At 38.2% G+C, this 8643-nt stretch overlaps 1 pseudogene; it reads left to right on the forward strand.

Moving 5' to 3' along the window:
• Nucleotides 1-1488: 1488 nt before the first annotated feature.
• LOC102499321 (general transcription factor 3C polypeptide 6 pseudogene) lies at nucleotides 1489-2147 on the forward strand (annotated as a pseudogene).
• The last annotated feature ends 6496 nt before the right edge of the window (nucleotides 2148-8643 follow it).

Below are 8643 nucleotides of genomic sequence, written 5' to 3' on the forward strand. Positions count from 1 at the left end.
CTCTTTGCACTTTACTAAGAATAGAATTGGTCTGTGTACTCTGTGTAAAAATCTCATCAGTAGTGCCTCGGTTATGAAAGTAGTAGAATCTTAGCCTTGGAAGAAATTTTGGAGGTTATCTTATTTGATTTTTTTTTTAAACTGATGCAGCTATTCTATTGTACTTTCTCCAACAGTTTATTAATAGGAACCTACTCCTTGCTGAAATATCCTACTATACTTGGGTAAGTCTAATTCACTCCTTCACTGATTAGTTCAATAGTTATTAAATACATCATTAGTATTGTGTTACTGTTGTAATTTCTTCCTTGTGCAGACTCCAGTATGTCTTTTTCCTTGGCAGCCATATATGTTAACTTTCATTTCCAAAGGATTACATGGGTATCCTTTAGTAATTAGAGAATCCTTATTTTGTGCTAAATGTATTGTGTTATCTATTCTGTTATATAAAATATGGAGTGGTTTTCAGATCCTTGCTCAACCCTGGCATACATTTTTTTTAAGAATTATTTTATCTAACTTTATCTATTTTAATTTGACCAGAGAGAGACAGAGTGAGAGAGAAAGAGAGAGAAAGTGAGAAACCAAGTCTCCAGGTCCAGGACTTGAACCACAGTTGACTATGTGGGAGTCCCATGCTCTTAATCACCACACCACCTTCTGGTCCCCCTGGCAGAATTTATCTAATCTTTAAAAAATTGTTTATGCCATCTGTATTGTAATACTCAGAACTGACTTTAACCTTCCAGAATGGTCTGACTTCCAGAGAACACATATATTTTGATCTGGACTCTATGCTTTTATCAATACAGATTATTATTATGCTCATTTTTGTTAGCAATATTACCAAATGTCTCAAGTTGATTTTACCATCACAAAGAATCAGTAAAAGTACAAAAACAAACCACAGACTAGAAAGAAATATTTTAAATGGCATATTTGATAAATGACATTTTTTACCCAGAATACATAATGAACACTTTGAATTCAATAATGAATAGACAGACAGATAACTTAACTGAAAAGTGGGCAAAGGTTCTGAATAGACAGTATTCCAAGAGGATGTATATTTAGGCAACAGCACATGAAAGTATGCTTGACATTAGTCATTAAGGAAAGTCAGACTGAAAATATATGAAATACCACCTCACACCAAGTAGGATAGCAGTAATAAAAAGGTAGACACTGAGTCCAGCAGGTGGCATGGCAGTTAAGGTGTTGGACTCCCACATGGTCAACCACGGTTTGAATTTCAGACCTGGTGGCTTGAAACTCACACCCAATGCATGTATGTGTGTGCCCAAAATCCCAAGAGGAGAATGGAGGAAGGAGTCTGCAGCATTGCCATCCTCCCTGGGGTGGGGGGTGATTTCTCACTTTTGCTTTCACTGTCTCTCTAGAAAGTACATATACCTGAAGATGGTGGCTCTGGGCAGTTCTGGGCGGGCATGGCTAGTCACTGGGAGACAACAAACAGGTTGCAGGACCATGGCAGCTGGGGAGAAGCGGACTTGGGAGGACGATGATAAGGAGGAAGAGGAGGAGCACATGGTTCTGGTCGCACTTTCAGTAATTATTGATTCAGACTTTCTCTCAAAATGTGAAAATAAATGCAGGATTTTGGGAATTGACACCGAGAGGCCAATTCTGCAAGTGGACAACTATGTTTTTGCTGGAGAATATGAAGATAGTCTTGGGACTTGTGTTATATTTGAAGAAAATGTTGAACATGTAGATGCAGAAGGCAATAATAAAACAGTGTTAAAATATAAATGCCATACAATGAAGAAGCTCAGCATGACAAGAACTCTTCTTACAGAAAAGAAGGAAGGAGAAGAAAACATAGGTGGTGTGAAATGGCTGCAAATCATGGATAACAATTTCTCCTACAGACCCAACGTGACGTGCAAGCTTTCTACATGAAAATGAAGAGGAAGCTCTAGCTTCAGCCTCTAATAAACCTTTGGAGTTGGAAGAACAAGAGATTCAGACAAAAGATGGTTCAAACGTGAGTTAAGAATAGGAAAAAACCTTACCACTTACAAATAGAGGAATCTGGTGCTGTTGTCAATATTCCTTCTGCTGAGACAGGAGATTCTATTTTTATGGAAACTCAAAATGTTGGTTTGGATATTACTCCTAGTTGAATGTTTCTTGTAATAAACTTGTTACAGTTTTTATATGTCTATAAAAAGAAAGTACATGTACCCTGTGGCAAAAACCTTTATTAAAAAAAAAGAGAGATGCATTCTAGAAAATAGATGAGACTTGAAAGTATTATGCTAAAAAGTCAGTGAAAACAAACCACCTATTATATAATTCCCTTTAGAGGAAATGTCCAGAATAGGCAAATTTGTAGAGATGAAAAGTAGATTAGTGGTTGCCGAGTGGTGAGGAAAAGAGAATGGGAAAGACAGCTAATGGTTATGGGTTTCTGAGAGGTAGATAAAAATGTTCCAAAACTTGACTGTGGTGATAGTTGCATAATTCTGCTAGTATACTAAAAACCACTGAACATTTTTTTAAAAGGGTGAATTTCATGGCATATGAACTGTGAACTTTATCTTTTAAAAACTGTTTTAGAACCGGTAGATGGCATAAGGTTATATTATTGGACTCCCATGTAGTTTACCATGGTCACGTCCCGGGCCCAATGGCTTAAACACATGCCGGGCGCATGTGTGTGCATGCCCAAAATCCTGAGAGGAAAGTATAGGAGAAGGGATTGCAGCATGGCCATCCCTCCAGGGGATGATTTCTTGCTTTCTATCTCTCTATCTCTCTGGTGAGTGCCTATGCCCTGTAGCAAAAGAAAAAAATCTGTCAAAAAAAACCCTTTTATTTTAAAAAAGCAGAGTCTGTAGGTCAAAGATTCTTAACTATTTTTTATCATAAATTTCACTGATAATACGTGGTAGTGTATCCTTTCTCAGAATGTTTTTAAATGCCAAGATAAAGTACATAGGTCTATAAGAGAAGGCAGTTAACCAAAATACAGTTCTACTTTCTGACCTTTCCCACTTTTGAAATATTGTCAAATCATGTCTCCATTGCTACCATTGATTTTGAACTTTAATACAGAGATTTATGTTTTCTTTTTTTTTTAATTTCATCATGATTTCTGTTCATCTCTATAGTCTGTCAAGGTATTTTTAATATCTGCTATTGTTATTCCACGTAAGTCCTTTTCAACTTTATTGAAGGTATAATAAATAGTCCTTTTTTTTTTCTTTTTTTTAGAGGTTTTCGCTATTGGGCGCGTGCGCTCACCAGACAGACAGAGAGAGACAGAGAGATAGAAAGTGAGAAATCACCCCCCAGGGGGGATGGTCACACCACAATCCCTTCTCCTCCATTCTCCTCTCAGGATCTTGGGCATGCAAGCACACATGCCCGGCATGAATTTTAAGCCACCGGTTCCGGGACGCGAACTGCGGTCGACTATGTGGAAGTCCAGAGACATAGCCATTATGCTAACTGCTGGTTCCCAATAGTCCTTCTTTTAATCTCTCTGAATAATTAGAATGTTGAATAGCATATGGCTAGATATAGACATTATAGTCCTTAGCTATAGACCTCCTACACTTCTAAGTTATTATATGCACGTAAGCACACATTTCTTTTTGTTATTGTTTTTCATGATGTGTGCACAAATGAGCAAATGCAAGGGGAGAGAGAAAGACAAGGAGACACAGAGACTGAGGTACTCTTCAAGGGCCTGGTCACACTACTGTCCCCTAACTCTGGTCCTCGAGCTTGCCAGAATCCTGGGCATGCATGTGGTCAGCATATTTCAGGCTGCCTGGGCTGGGGACTTAACTACTGGGAGTATGCAGCTTCTAACCCTGTAGTCCAGTAGCTACTGAGCATGCCAGAGGCTAGGCCATGTAGATACTTTTAATAAAGTTATTTACTGGGACCAGCAGATGACATAGCGGTTACAATGCTGGACTCTTACATGGCTGACTGCAGTTTGAGGGCTGGACCCAGTGGCTTGAGTGCGTGCCCAAGATCAGGGGAGGAGAATAGAGGAGAATGAAGGAGAATAGAGGAGAAGGGATTGGGGCATGGCCATCTCCCTGGGGGGTGATTTCTCACTTTCCCTCTCACTGTCTCTGTCTCTTTCCAGCAAGCATATTCACCCTAAAGCAAAAGCCTCTTAAAATAAATAGGGACCAGCAGATGGCATGATGGTTATATCACTGGACTCCCATGTAGTCGACTGTGGTTTGAGTCCTGGACCTGGCAGCTTGAAATTCACACCAGGCACAGGTGAACGTGTGCCCAGAATCCTAAGGAGAATGGAGGAGAAGGAATTGTGGCGTGGCCATCCCCACAGGGGGGGTGATTTCTTGCTTTCTGTCTCTTGAAATATCTCAATAAATAAAATAAAGTTATTTACTTGTAAACAGTCTTGGTTACTCTCATTAAAATCATCAACTGTAATTTTTTTCTATAAAATGTCATTTGCTCATTTGTCGATTAAATATATATCACTTAAATGCCAGTTATGAGTTAAGACCTTTGCAAGGTTGCTAGAAACATAATGGTAAACATGACATATTCTCTACCCTCAATTTTATTTACAGCCTAATGGAAGAGACAAATTCAGTATGACAAGTGGAGCCATGGGAGGGACAAAGGGTACTACTGAGACGGGTCAGGAGCCAGATCACACACCAAATGTGGCATATTTATATGTCCCACGAGACTTTACTGCTCCGAGGTATTTTCAGATCTCCTGATATAATAACCCTGCCAAAAAATATTAAGCATTACATATTTAGCACAACTTTTATCAGTGAATCCATTTTTTTTTTTATTCCTAGCCAACCCTTACTTCTTTCCAAGTGCTTTAAAGCCATCTCTTTGGTAATCCCTTCAATGATTATGCAGGAGCTTGACACCTGGATTGAAAACCAGAATAAACTATGAGCAGCAAGAAGTAATAATAAAACCAACTCACAAAGAGAAGTAAAACTAGGCCAGACAGTGTTCAAAATCTAGTTCAGATTGTTCATAAGCCACTCTGGGACTGCACAACACAGTGATCTTGTATTGAATGCTCGTTTCTTTTGTTTGTTTAAAGTAACTTGATTTTTTTGAGACTTGCTAGTCAAAGATTTCTTGCTAGTATAGACAATCACTGTTCAGTCTTTTAAACTTGACATGCTCTTATCTTCCATTGTTATCCGTGTTCTTTTTTTATATTGTTCACACCATCTGGAACATACTCCTCTTCAAAATCTTAACCCTCCTCCAAGATGCACACTAAATACCTAACTAAGCCACAAAGCCTTTCATAAGTCTGCCCAACCAAAACGTTTTTCTAGTCATGCTTTATTCATGACAGAGTGTGGGCTTGTGCACATGACAGAGTGAGAGAGAGAGAAGCACCCACCATGGGGTCTGGTCACACCATGATCCCCTTTCTTCAGTCCTTCAGCTCCTCAGGGCCCCAGGAACATATAGGCTCTCCTTGTACATTTCAGGCTGACTGGGACTGGGATTCAAACTGCAATTGCCTCATGATGTCTAGTTCTGCAGTTCAACTATGCCCAGAGACTGGGCCCCTGATAAAATGTAATGTTTGTCTTCTTTGAATATCTCTGATATTTTATATGTACTTCTCTTTTGACCCTCCCTTTGGAGGTTAATGTTTTAAAAACTAGGCATGTGTCTTTTATTTATTTATTTATTTTTGTCATCATTTTCTCTTCTAATAGGTCAGATCTGGTTCTTCATGCATACTACTTGCTCAATTTATTTTTTGTTAAATTGGCTAATTGAAATGATGTACCTATACACCATTGCTATGCAGACTGTGAAAACTGCCTTACAAAAATTCAGTTATTTACCCTAAGAAAAAAGCTATTAAAAAGCATGTAGAGGGACCAGCAGATGGCATAATGGTTATGTCATTGGACTCCCATGTAGTTGACTGTGGTTTGAGTCCCAGACCTGGCGGCTTGAAACTCCGGCATGTGTGCATGCATGTCCAAAATCCCAAGAGGAGAATGGAGGAGAAGGGATTGTAGCCATTCCCCCATGAGGGGGGTAACTTCTTGCTTTCTGTCTCTTTCTCTTTGATGGAGATTTTTGCACCTATAGAAAAAAACTCTCTCTTAAAAAAAAAAAAAAAAAAAAAAAAAGCAGATATGGGGCTAGCATCTGTGCCTGGTGTTCAGCAAACACACAATAAAGATTACTGAATAAACTCATTATTGCCACAGCTATTTATTGGCTTCTTATGATCTGTCAGGCACTATTCTAGGGACTGGACATTCATGAATAAAATAGACAATCCCCTCACAATATGGAGCTCATGTGCAAGTTGAGACATAGAAAATAATTAAAAGAATATTGTTGTGTGCAGAAAAGTAAAACCAGGAAGTAAAAGAAGGATGCATGCAGGAAGGGGAATTGCAGTTTTAAAATAAGCTTATCAGAAAATTCGTTAGCTGCTAACATTTCAGTAAGACCTGAAAAAGTTAAAGAAGTCAGCCATACACGTATCTTTTCTTTTAACTCATTAATTTATTTCTTCCATGAGAGAAAGAAGCAGACAGACAGGGAACCCCAACAGGGTACTTATGCCGGGATCTACCCCTGGCCCCAGCATGCCCAGAGAGGTCCTGGGATACAAACCAAGGACCTTTTCCATGTGAATCCAGTTGCATTACCCCTCACCACCAGCTGTCGCCACCATGTATGTATATTGAGGAAGAATATTGTATTCTAGGCAGAGGAAAAAACAAGAACAAAGACCCTGAGGCAGAGGCATGCCTGCTGTATTCTAGAAACTGAAGAGGTAGTGGTGGGAAGGAAAGATTATGGTGGAGAAAACTCCAAGAGATAAGATCAAAGAGATATCCACAGGCCAGACCAAGTAGGGTCATTTAGTCCCTTAAATACTTTGGCTTTTACTCAGATGAGATAGAAAATCATTAAAGAGATGAGATCAAAGAGATATCCCTAAGCCAGACCAAGTAGGATCTGTTAGTTCCTTAAATATTTTGGCTTTTACTCAGAAGAGATAGAAAATAATTAAATATTTGGAGTAATATTTTGTGTTAAATATTTTTGAAGATCCCTCTTAGTTGCTGTTTTGAGTGAATAAGTTGAAAAAGTGACAAGAGTTAAATTTGGTAAACCAGTTGGAAGTATATTGCAATAATCCATGCAAGAATGATGATAGAAACATGGGCCAGGGTAATAGCAGTGGAAGTGATAAGAAGTGACCTGATTCTGGATATGTATTTTAAGATAGCTAATAGCCCCAATTCCTTGTCCCACAGTAGTAGAGAAGCAAATTAGAAAGTTAAATGAAATTAATTCTAAGTAGCCCTTATAAATTATCCTATAATGTCATTTGTTTTGTTTTTTAATATATAATTCATAGCACCAAAATGTTTTCTTTTTAAAATTTTATTTATTATTATTATTATTTTAAATTTGCTCTAGAGCAAGTGCACTCACCAGAGAGAGAGAGAGGGAAAGCAAGAAAGCAAGCCACCAGGTCCAGGACTCAAACCGTGGCTGGCCATATGAGTCCAGTGCCTCAACCACCACTCTACCTGCTGACCTCCACCAAAATGTTTTCGTAACAGATAGGAACCCCTTTCCTGCTACCTGACTGGAAAAATGGGGATAGTCAATAGTATTAACCTATGGGTGGTACAATGGATATGGGACTGGAAACTGGGTAGACTTAAGCTTGCATCCTTATTCCAACGTTTCTGAGTTTTGCAACTCAGGCAAACAGTTCAAAGACCCTTTGTTCGCATGTGTAGGAGAGTTGTAACATGCAAGGAAATGTGTATAAACTGTGCACGTAGTGCTTGGCACAGGGTAAATTCACACTCTTGTTAGTACCCTTTTGTTTATCCCTTTCTAGTCTAACTATCCAGCTCTGCCTCATAATGATTCCCATAAACAGTGGGAAACTGAAATATTACATGTCCCTTTGTCTCTTTCATAATTATAGAAAATGCATTTCAGAAACAGGAAAAAAAATCTAAAATGTTTTTATGATGCAATTTCCTAAGGAAAATATTTGAATCTGATAAAAACTATTCTCTCTATTCCTATCGAGTTTATCATCAAAACAAATTATTTTATTAGTTTCCTGGGTGGATATAGCCCTTACTCTTTACTAATGACTCAGAATGGAATCGTCTTACAAAAAATTTCATAGGATTATATTGATTACATTTTCTTAGATAAAGATCCTTTTCCTGAATACTAACATTTCAGAAAGGTGAAGCGAAGTTGAAAGGACTTGTGGCACATTGGAAAGTTAGGCAAGAGTCATTTTATATTCTGGGAATAGATTGAGAAAAGATGCCAGCCATCACTTTAGAAAAGCCAACCCTATAATGCTCAGACCTCAACAATTTCTCCTTACATTTATATACACGCCACATTTAGATCTCTCTCTCTCATACACACACATATGCGCGTGTGCGAACACTTATAGGAAGGCTGTGAGGAAGTATAATTCTTATATCCCCAAACATTTTATTTTTATTTGGTGCAACTGGTTTTTAGAATGTCATGCCAGAATAACTTTCTATTCCATGCTTTTCTTCTTCAGTAGATCTTTTTACATAGCTACATTCCTTCTTTTTTTTTTTTTTTTTT

This window comes from Tupaia chinensis, unplaced genomic scaffold (assembly GCF_000334495.1).
Source record: "Tupaia chinensis unplaced genomic scaffold, TupChi_1.0 Scaffold000276_2, whole genome shotgun sequence".
NCBI lineage: Eukaryota > Metazoa > Chordata > Mammalia > Scandentia > Tupaiidae > Tupaia > Tupaia belangeri.